The sequence below is a fragment of the Stenella coeruleoalba genome (assembly GCF_951394435.1).
Source record: "Stenella coeruleoalba genome assembly, chromosome: 10".
Lineage (NCBI taxonomy): Eukaryota > Metazoa > Chordata > Mammalia > Artiodactyla > Delphinidae > Stenella > Stenella coeruleoalba.
The window spans coordinates 104,280,381-104,293,751 of record NC_137156.1 but is presented as its reverse complement, the minus strand read 5'-3'; the positions used below and the strand labels follow the sequence as shown (position 1 = coordinate 104,293,751).

Below are 13,371 nucleotides of genomic sequence, written 5' to 3'. Positions count from 1 at the left end.
GGAGCCTGCATCCCCCATGCGCTTCCCCCATGCGCTTCCAGTTCTCTCCTTCCCTTGTTCCTAGTAACCCCCTACTCGTGCAGCATGGTGGGGGAGGCCAGGGCGCTCCCTGTTGGCCACCCCACAGATCACCATTATTTCTCTGGGTGAGCCGCACCAAGGCACAGATGTCGTCCAGGAGTGTCACTGCCCAGCCCCAGCCTCTGACAGTTGCTTATAAACCACCAGGGCTCCACCCTGGCCTTTCCTGAAATCTGAGAGTCTTTTCCAGCAGTCCCTTCTCTGCCTGCAGCCCCTGGCCCATACGTGCGTGGTGTCGGGGGCATCTGTCCAGAGCCGCCGTGGCCGCGAGCAGCTGAGAAGTTGGAGTGCCCCTCAGCTGAACTCCCCACTGGGTGAGACTGTCCCCTCTGCCTCCATGCACTGAGGTCAGCGGACAGCTGGGCATCCTGCTTGGACATCACTGAGAAGGCTGTGAAGCCTCGGACTGCCTTATGGCAGGAGCTCCGGGTCAGGGAGCAGCTGCTAAGCCTCAGGGCCACGCCACTGCAGGGCGAGCTCCCAGCGTGCCTGATTAAGCCCCTGAATCTCCCGGGTGGGGCCCTGAAGGCGGACAGGCAGCTGCTCTTCACTTCCAGATCCCTGCCAGTTGAAATAGTTCCATAGCAGCTGACTCTCAGAACCCCTCCTGCAGGGAGGCTGGCTTGGAGTCAGGAGAAGGAATGTCCCCGGCTCCGTGCACAGGGGCTCACAGACCCGCTGGGATGGCCGGCGTGATGAGCAGATGGGCTGTTGCCCTGGCGCGGGGTCCCGGGTTACGACCGCTGGATTCTAGAAACTGAACAAGCATCAAGTCTAGTTATTCTAAGGTTTGTGAGTCTGAATTCTCCATCCGTTTAATCAGGTGCCACCTTCTAGCGAGACCTCTGACCAACCGTATCCCCAGAGCTGTCTCGGCCTCTGCTCTGCTGTTTGTCTCCCAAGCATAGGTCATCATCATTTTCTTTGTCTTGTTGATGGCCCTGTGAGGCAGGGGCTTTGTCTGTCTTGGTCCCTGCTGGGTCTTCTGTACCTAGAACAGTGCCTGGCACACAGTAGGCCCTCAGGAAATGTCCGTGGAATGAGTGACGCGGGGATGCCCAGTCTCTGCACATGCACGGCTGCACTTCCGTGTGGACGCCTCACCCGTCTTCAGCCAGTGCATTGGCATCCGTTTCTCCTGCAGGTGAGCAGAGATGTCACCCATTCAGAGACAGGATTATCTGTTTCCACAGCCTGCTCCCATGGTTGTGCAGGACCCTGTACAGGCAGACCTTGTTTTACTGTGCTTCTCAGATATTGTGCTTTTTACAAATAAGGTTTGTGGCAACCCTGCCTGGAGCAAGTCTACCGGTGCCATTTTTCCAACAGCATTTGCTCACTTTGTGCCTCTGTGTCACATTTTGGTAATTCTTGCAATGTTTCAAAGTCTCCACCAGCAAAAGAATTACAAAACACTGAAGGCTCAGATGATGGCTAGCAGTTTTTAGTAAGAAAGTATGTCTTCATTCAGGCAAGTACATTTCTTTAGACATAATGCTATTGCACACTTAATAGACTGTAGTATAGTGTGAGCATAACTTTCATATGCACGGGGAAACCGAACAATTCACGCAGCTTGATTTATTGAGATATTCGCTATATTGAGGTGGTCTGAAACCAAACTTGGAATAGCTCCAAGGTGTCCCTGTTATTAATTGTGATTGATAACTTCCCATCTCAGAGCAGAAGCTCTGGGCCTTGGAGAGATCATGTGCCCTCCTACACTGAAGACCATTCCCCCAACCCCATGACTATGGCTCCCACTTAGCTCTGTGCCCGAGCTCCACCATCCCACGCGGAAGTCACCATGGAGTCAGTTCGGGCGGCTCCAAGGCTGCCAGGGTAGATTGAGTGCAGGAGTGTCCCTGTCCTACTCCCAGAGACATTCTGTGAAGCCACCATCAGTCACCCTGATACCAAAACCATCTACTCCCAAAGACATTCTGTGAAGCCACCATCAGTCACCCTGATACCAAAACCAAAGACACTACCAAAAAGGAAAAATTACAGACCAGTATTGTTGATGAATATAGATGTAAGAATTCTCAATGAAATATTAGCAAACGGAATCCAACAACACATAAAGAAATGATACACTGTGACCAATCTGGATTCATCCAGGGTTACAAGGATGGTTCAGCGTACACACATCAGTGTGATACACCACGTCAACAAAAGAAGAGATTAAAAACCACGTGATCTTCTCAATAGATGCAGAAAAAGCATTTGATAAATTTCAACATCCATTCATGATAAAAACCCTTATAAAAGTGGGTAAAGAGGGAACACATCTCAACATAGTAAAAACTATTTATAACAAACCAACAGCTAATATAATACTCAATGGTGAAAGCCTTCCCACTAAAACCTGGAACAAGACAAGGATGCCCACTCCCACCACTTCTATTCAACATAGTATTGGAAGTCCTAGCTACAGCAATCAGACAAGAAAAAGAAGAAAAGGTATTCAAATTGGTAGGGAAGAGGTAAAATTGTCATTATATGCAGATGACATGATACTATATATAGAAAACCCTGAAGACTCCACACAAAAATTACTAGAACTGATAAATGAACTCAGCAAGGTAGCAGGATGCACGATTAAAATACAGAAATCGATTCCATTTCTTTACATTAACAATGAAATATCAGAAAGGGAATGTAAACAAACAATCCCTTTTAAAATTACATCAGAAAAGTACTTAGGAATAAACCTCACCAAGGAGGTGAAAGACTTAATGCTGAGAACTACAAAACTTTAATAAAGGAAACTGAAGATAATTCAAAGAAATGGAAAGATATCCCATGCTCTTGGATTGGAAGAATTAATATTGTTAAAATGGCCATACTACCCAAAGCAGTGTAGAGATTTAATGTGATCCCTACCAAATTACCCATGACATTTTTCACAGAACTAGAACAAATAATCCTAAAATTTACATGGAAACACAAAGGACCCAGAATTGCCAAAGCAATCCTGAGGAAAAAGAACAAAGCAGGAGGCACAACCCTCCCAGACTTCAGACAATACTACAAAGCTACAGTAATCAAAACAGTGTGGTATTGACACAAAACGGACATATGGATCAACAGAACAGAGAGCCCAGAAATAAACCCACACACCTACTGTCAATTAATCTTCAACAAAAGAGGCAAAAATATGCAATGGGGAAAGGAGTCCCTTCAGCAGGTGGTGTTGGGAAGGTTGGACAACCACATGTAAATCACTGAAGTTAGAACACTCCCTTACACTATACACAAAAATAAATTCAAAATGGCTTAAAGACTTAAATATAAGATAGGACACCATAAAGCCCCCAGAAGCGATCACGGCAAAACATTCTCTGACATAAATCATACCCAAATTTTCTTAGGTCAGTCTCCCAAGGCAATAGAAATAAAAGCAAAAAATAAACAAATGGGACCTAATCAAACTTACAAGCTTTTGCACAGCAAAGGAAACCATAAACAAAACGAAAAGACAATCTACAGACTGGGAGAAAATACTTGCAAACGAAGTGACTGACAAGGGCTTAATTGCCAAAATATACAAACAGCTCACACAACTCAATAACAAACAACCCAATCAAAAAATGGGCAGAAGACCTAGATATTTCTCCAAAGAGACACACAGATGGCCAATAGGCACATGAAAAGATGCTCAACATCACTAATTATTAGAGAAATGCAAATCAAAACTACAATGAGGTAGCACCTCATACCAGTCAGAATGGCCATCATTAAAAATCTACAAACAACATGCTGGCGAGGATGTGGAGAAAAGGGAGCCCTCCTACACTGTTAGTGGGAATGTAAGTTGGTGCAGCCACTATGGAGAACAGAATGGAGGTTCCTCAGAAAACTAGAAATAGAGCCACCATATGACCCAGCAGCCCCACTCCTGGGCATGTATCCATAGAAAACTCTAACTGAAAAAGATGCATGCATTTATAGCCGCATTATTTACAGTAGCCGAGACACGGAAGCAACCTGGATGTCCATCGACAGATGAATGGACAAAGAAGATGTGGTATACGTACACAGTGGAATATTACTCAGCCACAAAAAAGAATGAAACAATGCCATTTGCAGCAACACGGAGGGACCTAGAGATCATCATACTAAGTGAAGTAAGTCAGACAAAAATATCATCTATTGCTTATATTTGGAATATGAAATATGACACGGATGAACATATCTGTGAGACAGACTCAGACACAGAGAACAGACTTGTGGTTGCCTTGCCAAGCAGGGGGTGGGGGAGAGATGGATTGGGAGTTTGGGGTTAGCAGATGCAAGCTATTATATTTAGATGGATAAACAACAAGGTCTTACTGTATAGCACAGGGAACTATACCCTGTGATAAACCACAATGGAAAAGAACATAAAGGAGAGTGTATGTATATATCTATATGTATGTATAACTGAGTCACTTTGCTGTGCAGCAGGAATGAACACAACATTCTAAATCAACTCCACTTCAATAAAATGGAAAAAAGAAAAAAGGGTCCCCCATCCTTATTCCTCCCTGTGACATGCTAGGCTGCCCCTCCCTTGAGGATGCAGGGTCCACCCCCCACCCCTGGAGTCTGGGCTGGCCCCGTGACTTGTTCTGACCCAGAAAATGTGGCTGAAGTGATGGTGTGCCAGTTCTGAAGGCACGCCTCAAGGGCCTTCAGCGGTCACTTTGTCCTGGTTCACGGGAACAAACGTGGGCCAACCTGCTAGCGGATGACAGACCATGTGGAGGAGAGGCTGGCTGCCCAGGCAAAGGCCAGCCAGGACCAGCCTGCAGCCAGCTGACCCCAGGCAGTTGGCCTGCCGGCCTGTGAACAATAATTGGTGCTTGTGATTTTAAGCCACAGAGTTTGGAGTGGTTTGTTAAGCATAAGGTTGCCAGAGAAAACACAGGACACTTAGTTAAATTTGAATCCCAGATAAACTACAGAAATGGGTTGCTTATCTGAAATGCAAATTTAACTGGGTGTCGTGGTGTTCTTATTTGCTAAATCTGGCACCCCTAGTTAAACAGCAGTGTTATGGACTGAACTGTGTCTCCCCCCCAAATTCATACGTCAAAGCCCTAACCCTCTGTACTTTAGAATGGGAGTGTATTTGGAGACTGGGCTTTGAAGAGATGATTAACTTAAAATAAGTTAATCAGTGTGGACCCTAATCCAGTCTGGTTGGTGTCCTTATAAGAGAAGATCGGGACACAGACACGCACACAGGGTGGCCCGTGTGAGGACACAGGGAGAAGACCATCTACACGCCAAGGAGAGAGGGCTCGGGAGGAACCAGCCCTGCTGACACCTGCATCTCCGACATCCAGCCTCCAGGACTGAGAGAAATAAACGTCTGTTGCTTAAGCCGCCCCTCGCGTGGTATTTGTAACGACCACCCAGCTGACGCAGAGGCAGTAGCTGACTGAGCTGTGGGGCTGCCTTCTCAGGGGCGGGCATGGTCCGCCGCATCTCCCTTCTGCGGCCCCTGCTCCACCCCAAGGATCACCCCCTCGCAGTCGAGGCTGGGTCTGCAGAGCCCGGGCGGCTGCACCGTTAGTTCTCAGCCTTTAACAGCAAACTGCTAAGTGGCCAGTTCTGTGCCAGTAATTGAAGAGGCCGATTTCTGCTCATGCTTGGAAGGTTCTGCTAAACCGAATCTACGTCTGTGCTGAGAGCTCGCGCTGGGGCCCCCCATGGGGGAGTGGATGAGCGTGTTCCTCAGGACCCTCCCAGCTGGGTCGCCAAATGCCGTGGGGACAGCTGGACCCTGAAAGCAGCTGCAGCGGTGTGACATCCCAGCTGCCGGAGGCGGGAGGCCGGCCACCTGGCTGCGTGCGACCTCCTGCTGCCCCCGCGCGGCCCCGCCCCCGCGGCACAGCGCGCGCGCGCGCGCGCGCGCGCGCGCCCTCCCCCACCCCCCGGTCCCGCCCCCGCCCCCGTGGCCGGGGCCTACAGTCACCCTGTCCGGAGTCGAGCCTGGCGCTCGCTGGGCCGCCCTGGCCGCCTACCCCGGCTCTGGGTGTGGCGCCCGCCCGCCGGCCACACCTCTTGTCTTCGCAGTTAGGGTTAGGGCTCCCAGAACCTTCCGGAGTCCGCGGAGCAAAGCCTGACAGAACGGAAGCAGGGCTCCCAGAACCTTCCGGAGTCCGCGGAGCAAAGCCTGACAGAACGGAAGCAGGGCTCCCAGAACCTTCCAGAGTCCGCGGAGCAAACTCTGAGTAAAAGGCAACCAGAGCTCCCCGGGAGGCTCTGGGCTCACAGAACCTTCTCGAGTGCGCCACGCAGCCCTGCCCCGCTGGCCCGGTGCTGGCGGCTGGACACGCGGCTGCTGGGCCGTCGCCGCCCGTCCTCGCAGGGGGCTGCTCTGACCCTCCGTGGCGCGGGCTGCGGCCTTGCGGCGTGGCCGCCTGTTGTCGGTGGGCCGCGGGCCCCCGGGGCAGCGCCTCCCGCACTGCCGACTCCTAGGCCTGGGGCAGCGGCCCGTGAGCGAGTGCGCCTTGGCCCTGGTTTCCCAGTTATCTGCTGCGCCACGACCAGTCACTCCAAGCCACAGGTGCTAAAGACGGAAACATCTCTGAGTCGCGCCGTTTCGGAGCGTCGCTGCTGGTGTGGCCGGAGGTGGGGCAGCTCCTGACTGCAGCGCCGGTCCACCCCATGGGACCTCTCGAGTGTCGTTACAACTCAGCGGGTGGTCCAGAGAGCCAGGACGAAGTCCCGGTGCCTCCAGAGTCCCCTGTGTCGTCACCCAGTTCGGCCGCTCCGACCGGGAAGGATGACCAGGGCCGTGACACCGACGGAGAGGATCCCGGGGCCGACACGGGGCTGCCGGCCGCTCCCGGTCCAGGTGGAGAGGCACCAGCTCCCCGCGAGCTCGCACCGTGACGCCCGGGGGCTGGAAGGTAAGCCCCGCTGTTCGGGGGGCTCTGCTCACGGGCAGGACGACCAAAAAAACCCGCCAGGGTCATTTTGTCCTTTCCTCACCTCTTAAGTGGGCTGGTGATACTGTGATTTATCGTAAGAAGTTTGTGTTTGCTCTTTGTTCCCATGCCTGGCCTGGAGCTCCCAGGACCCTTGGAGTTTCCTGAGTGAAGAGAGGGGTGAGGATGTCTTTCTGCGCCCGAGGTGACTTTTGGAAAGTCTCATGGTCCCGTAAGAGTGGGGGCTGACGATGAGAGGGGTGGAATTTTTTCAGTCCCCCCCCTCGCCGCCCCGCACCGTGGAGGGGAGGGCAGAGGGCTGGAGATGGAGTCCACTCACCGGTGGCCAATGGCTTAATGAGCCATGCCTGTGTCATGAGACCTCCATTAAACCCCCGACGAGAGGGTTCGCAGAGCTTCCTGGCGGGTGGGCGTGTGGTGATTCACGGACAGGTGTGGGTTTGGGGAGGGTCGTGAAGCCCGTGCCCTTTCCCTGTTAAGAAACAGAATTCAGCTGAGTCCATTTGAAAGCGTCGATTGGCTGTATTGTGGATTTGTGAGGCGGGCAGCGTGTTAGCAGATGGAAAGGAGCTGAGGGGCTGAGCAGGCAGAAGGACTGTTACAGGCGGAAGGAATTACACAGGCAGAAAGCAGGCTGGTTATGGCGCGGCCGCTGCCCCTTAGGGGAGGCAGGGCCTCCCAGGCAGGTGCTGGTGGTCTGGCTTGAGACCCCATTGCTGGGCGAGCCGAGACCAGAGTGGCGTCTAAGTTTGGTGACCTGTTGTCTTTGCCTTGCCCTGTGCGTCCCTTCCGTCTGGCTGTTCCGGAGTCACCTCCTTCTACAGTAAATCCGTAATCTCATGGGTAACAGGTTTCTCTGAGTTCCGTGAGCCATGCCCCCAAATTAACCGAAGCCGGGCGGGGGTCGTGGGAACCTGCAATCTACAGCCGGCGGGACGGAAGCACAGGTGACAACCTGGACTTGCGTTTGGGGTCGGGGGCCCGGGGCATCTCATGGGGCTGAGCCCTTAACCTGACGTTCCCTCCAGGTAGAGAGTGTGGGAACTGAGTTGCATTGCAGGATCCCCAGCTGGTGTTGGAGAATTGTTTGGTGGTGTGTTACAAAACACGTACATTGGCATTGGTATCAGAATTGTAGGGGTATTTAATTCAGTTATTTTCATTGCTTCTTGTTTATTAACATAAATATTTAAGGCTATGAATTTTCCTCTGAGGAACGTTAGCTCCGATGTACTGTTTGTAGTATATCTGGATATTCCAAATGTGGGTTTTGATTTCTTCTTTAATCCAAATGTTGCTTAAGAGAGAGCTTTCAGATTTCCAGGTAGAGGGCCTTTATATTGGTTTTCCGTGATTGTATTGAACTGTGAATAGAGACTTCTCCTGAACTTACTTTTAAACCTAATAAAATGGGTGTAGCTTAAAAATGCAGACTGTAGCATACCAAGCTCAGAACAAAAGCCCTGTGCCCCGTCCTACCCAGCCCCTCCCCCGCGGCAACTCTTCGCAGTCCTTTCAGATGTGTGTCCTCCTCGGTCTCAAGGACAGAACTGCTGATGCTGGGCACTTGGGTGTGAGGCGTAGTCCGCTGAGGTCATCTTCATAGGATCAGGTTGCCGCTTTTTATACCCTGCTGCCTCACGCACACGCCCCCTTCGTGTCCTGCACTTAACCTGAAACATCTCGGGTTAAGTCAACGTCCGGAGGTTCTCCTGCTCTGGGTGTGGATGTGTTCACAGTCTCCCTGACCCCATTGTTTTCTTAGGCACTTTTCCCCTGGAATGGCCCTCCTTGCTTTTGTTGTATTATTATTCAAACACATCAGGTAATCCGCCAGCTTAAATGATGACAGCCCCGGAGCCCGGGTGCTTACCTGGTGGCCGCCTCCGTCCTGGGTGCCTCCCGGGTCTGGGGTCCCCGCGCCTCTCCCTCCCGGCTTGTGCCCTCGTGTAGCCGAGTGCATTCTCGGGGCTCCTTCATAAGTGTGTATGTGGGAAGGCAGGATTTTTGAGACCTTGGTGTCCAGAAATACTGCACTTTACATACTCTTTAAAATGCGTATTTTCCACTTACCCTGAACTCCGGGTGGGAGTGTGTTTTCCCTCAGTATTTGGGGATCGTCCAGCTTCCGTGTCGCTGCGGAGAAGGTGGACGCCCCTGGCCTCCTGAGCTTGTGGGCCCCGAGCTGGCCCGACGCACGCGTCTGTGGCACTGATGTGTCTTAGTTGGGGTCCTTTTTCATTCGTTGGCCCTTCGCGAGGGCTCTCAGTGTGGAAACTAATGTTATTCAGTTCTGGAATGTTCTCTTTGGTTGTTTTCTGGATAATTTTCTGTCCTTAGTTTTCTCTAGTCTCCCTCAATTCCTGTTATTCAGACGTTGGATGTCTTGGATCGACTATCTGATTTTCTTATGTTTTCTTCCCTTTTGTCCTTTGATCTTACTCCCTGGAAGATTTCCTCAAGTTTGGCTTCCAGTCATCCTGTTTAATTTTAAAGTTTGTGCTCCCACAAATTTAACTTCTGAGAGCTCCTCAGAGGTTGTTCCCTGAATTTCCTTTGCTGTTTCCTTCATGGAGCTTCTCTCATTGCTCTGCAGGCATTCATTTTAGTTTTACTTTGCAGTTGTGCTCTGGTGCTTGCATCAGAGGCCCTCTGAGACCCTCTGTTTTCCATGTTTGAAGCTTTCTCCCGGTGATCCTTGCCCGTCTATTCATATTTAGAAGGGAGGCACTCAAAGCTGATGAAACACATAACGAGTATTAGAGCTGAAACTGGAAGTTGCCCCCGTGCCCATCAACAGTAGGGTGGATGAAGCCGTGGATTCCACAACAGATACTGTGTTGCAGTGAGAGTGTGATCTGTACACACATCCGTACAGGCAATTCTCACAAATGTGATGTTCGACAGAAGCCGTGCACACGCATGATTCAACTTACAGAACCATAAAAACAGCAGAAGGAATCTGTGTCACCAGACGTCAGCACAGTGGTTGTCTTTGAAACAGAGTGGGGCTGGCAGGGGATGAGGGGCTTCTGGGATGCTGGTGACAGGTGTGTTGGGTTAGTGAAAATCCATCCAGCCGGACACACGTGATGGGTGCACACCACCGTGCGTGGATTATACTTAAACACGGTTAAAAGCATATGAATGAAACTGTGTGTTTGGGGAGGGGCTTGTGGATGGGTGCCCCTCCTGGTGGTGACCCCACGCCCTCCCCCTGGCGCATGTGCTGTGCGTGCACCAGGCAGGGGTCTGGGGTCTCGTGACCCCATGAGCAGACTTTCTCCCGCTCCCCACTTTCTCAGTAAGGAGGCTCCCGTCTGCCCCAGAGAGCTTCTGGTTCACCTTCTGCAGAGAGTACAGCTGCTGTCTTCTCCGGGGTGGGGAAGGGGGTCCCCTGGCTGCACAGGCCGGTGGGGACCGTGCCATCCCACCGCCAGACCCGTCTCTAGGGAACCCGGCATCTCCAGTTTGCAGCCTTCTGGGACGCTTGACTGTGAGCTGGGTTCTGCGTGGCTTCCCCGTCCTGGCATCCAAACAGTGTTCGTCTCCCTGTATCTTCTCTGTTGTTTTTCTGGGCCTCCGATTACTGAGTGAGGGGCCATCTGGACTGATTCTCTGGGACTTCTTTTTTCTCTCATATTTTCATCTCCCTTTCCTTTTGTTCTACCTCCTATTAGATTTCTTCAGCTTTGTGTTCCAGTCCTCACGTAGATGTTTAAAAAACAGCTGTCATAGCTTTACATTTTTAATTAAACTGTTTATCTCGAGATAGTCCCATGCAATTATAAGAAATAATACAGAGGGATCTCATGTGCTCTCTACCCAGTTTCCCCCAGCAGTGACACAGGAAAGCATCAAGACCAAGGTACTGACGTGAATGCAGTCACAATGCAGAACCTCCCACCACCAGGGTCCCTGTGCTCCCCGTTTACAGCCACACCCACCTCTCCCTCATCCCTGGTCCCAGGCAGTCACTTGGCTGTGCTCCAGTTCTATCATTTTGTCGTTTCAGGAGCGTATGTGAATGGAATCACGCAGTGTGAAGCCTTCTGTGATGGGCTTTTTTCCACTCAGCGTAATCCCCTGGAGAGTCACCCTGGTTGTCCCTTGTGTCCGTGGTCTGTTCCTTCATTGCTGAGCAGGGTTCCACGGTGCGGGTGGACCACAGTCTGTTTAACCATTTACCTGTTGAAGGACATCTGAGTTGGTTCAGTTTTTGACTGTTATAAATAAAGCCGTGGATATTCCTATTCAGATTGTTGCAGGAACGTAGGTTTTCATTTCTCTGTGACAAACGCCCAAGAGTGCAATTGACGATCGTTTAGTTTTATGAGAAGCGGCCGCTGTTTTCCTGAGAGGCTGCACGCATTCACAGAAATGTGAAAGCAATGCAGTTTCTCTGCATCCTCACCAGCATTTGATGTTCTCACCGTTTAAATTTTAGCCATTGTGGTAGGTGTATCTCGTTGCAGTTTTAACTTGGATTTCCCTCATGGCGATGAGGTTGCACATCTTTCTGTGTCCTTACTTGCCATCTGTCTGTCTTCCTCAGTGAAATGTCTGTTCATGTCTTTTGCCCATTTTCTAATTGGATTGTTTGTTTTTTTACTGCTAAGTTTTGAGAGTTCTTTATATGTTCTAGAGACTAGTCCTTTGCTGGACTTGTGGTTTGCAGATACTTCTCCCAGTCTGTAGCCTTTCTTTTCATTCTGTTAATATGGTCCTTTGCAAGCAAAACTGTTTGATTTTGATGAATTCCAGTTTATCAGTTTCTCCTTTTATGGATCATGCTTTTGGTGACAGGTGTAAGCACTGGCTCTAGAGCTTGAAGATTTTCTTCTGTTTTATTTTCTGAAAAGTTCTATGGTTTCACCTTTTCCATAAATGCCGTGATCCATTTTGAGTTAATTTTTATGTAACAGGTGAGGCTGGAGTTCATTTTTTCTTGCAGCTGTCATCTGAAAAAGTTGGTTATTAGATTTTTTTTTTAGAACACTTTTAGATTTACAGAAACATCGAGTCAATTGTTTGGAGAGTTCCCTTATCATCTGCCTCTGTCACACTTAGTTTCTCTTATTATAAGCATCTTACATTAACGTGGTGCCCGTGTTCCAATTAATGAACCCATATTAGTGCATTATTGTTGACTGAAGTCCATAGTTCACACTTACTGTTGTACATTCTGTGGGTTTTCACAGTGCATATCGTTGTGTGTCCACCATTACAGTCCCATGCAGAGCAGTTTCACTGCCCTAAAAACGCCCGTGCTTAGTAGTCACTGACCTTTGTACTGTCTCCGTAGTTTTGCCTTTTCCAGAATGTCATCGATTTGGGATCATGTGGTGTGTAGCCTCTTCATACTGGCATCTTCAGTTAGCAATAGGCATTTAAGTTTCCTCCATATATATACTTCTGTGTTTGTGGCTTGATAGCTCCTTTCTTTTTTTTTTTGCGGTACGCGGGCCTCTCACCGCTGTGTCCTCTCCCGTCACGGAGCACAGGCTCCGGACGCGCAGGCTCAGCGGCCATGGCTCACGGGCCCAGCCGCTCCGCGGCATGTGGGATCTTCCCGGACCGGGGAACGAACTCGTGTCCCCTGCATCGGCAGGCAGACTCTCAACCACTGCGCCACCAGGGAAGCCCACTCCTTTCTTTTTTACCACTGAATAGTATTCTCTTGTATGCGTGTATCACATTTGTTTAGCCACGCAACTGTTGACAAATACTTTGAATGCTTCCAATTTTGGGCAATTTTAAATAAAGCTGCTATACACATAGCAGTAGGTTTTGTCTGGATGTAAGTTTTCAACGCCATTGGGTAGATACCTAGAACCGTGGTTGCTGGCTTATATGGGAGGACTATGTTTAGCTTTGTAAGAAACCTCCAGTTTTCCAGAAGAGCTCTACAGTTGTGCGTTCCCACCAGCAGCGAATGAGCGTTCCTGTTGCTGCACACCATCACCAGCTTTTGGTGGTGGTGTTTTTTAAAACGAGCATAGGGCTTCCCTGGTGACGCAGTAGTTGAGAGTCCGCCTGCCGGTGCAGGGGACACGGGTTCGTGCCCCGGTCCGGGAAGATCCCACATGCCGCGGAGTGGCTGGGCTCGTGAGCCATGGCCGCTGAGCCTGCGCGTCCGGAGCCTGTGCTCCGCAACGGGAGAGGCCACGACAGTGAGAGGCCCGCGTACCACAAAAAAAAACCCAAGAAAACCGAGCATAGTGCTGTCGTTTTGTGGACTGGATGCAGCATTTCTTTTGTCTCCATTGCAATGCTAATTAGCCTTTCTTTGCGGGTGTCCTGTTTCCTACCTTACTCTGTTGGCTTCAATTCTCTTTTCTATGGT

General features: G+C 50.4%; 1 long non-coding RNA gene across 1 annotated transcript in view; it reads left to right on the top strand.

Moving 5' to 3' along the window:
* Positions 1–6,092: 6,092 nt before the first annotated feature.
* The window catches only part of LOC307193243, a 272,234-nt gene continuing 264,955 nt past the window's right edge, over positions 6,093–13,371 (top strand). The window contains exon 1 of the long non-coding RNA XR_013830261.1: positions 6,093–6,986. This is a non-coding gene — a long non-coding RNA (uncharacterized lncRNA). The remainder of the gene's footprint in view (positions 6,987–13,371) is intronic.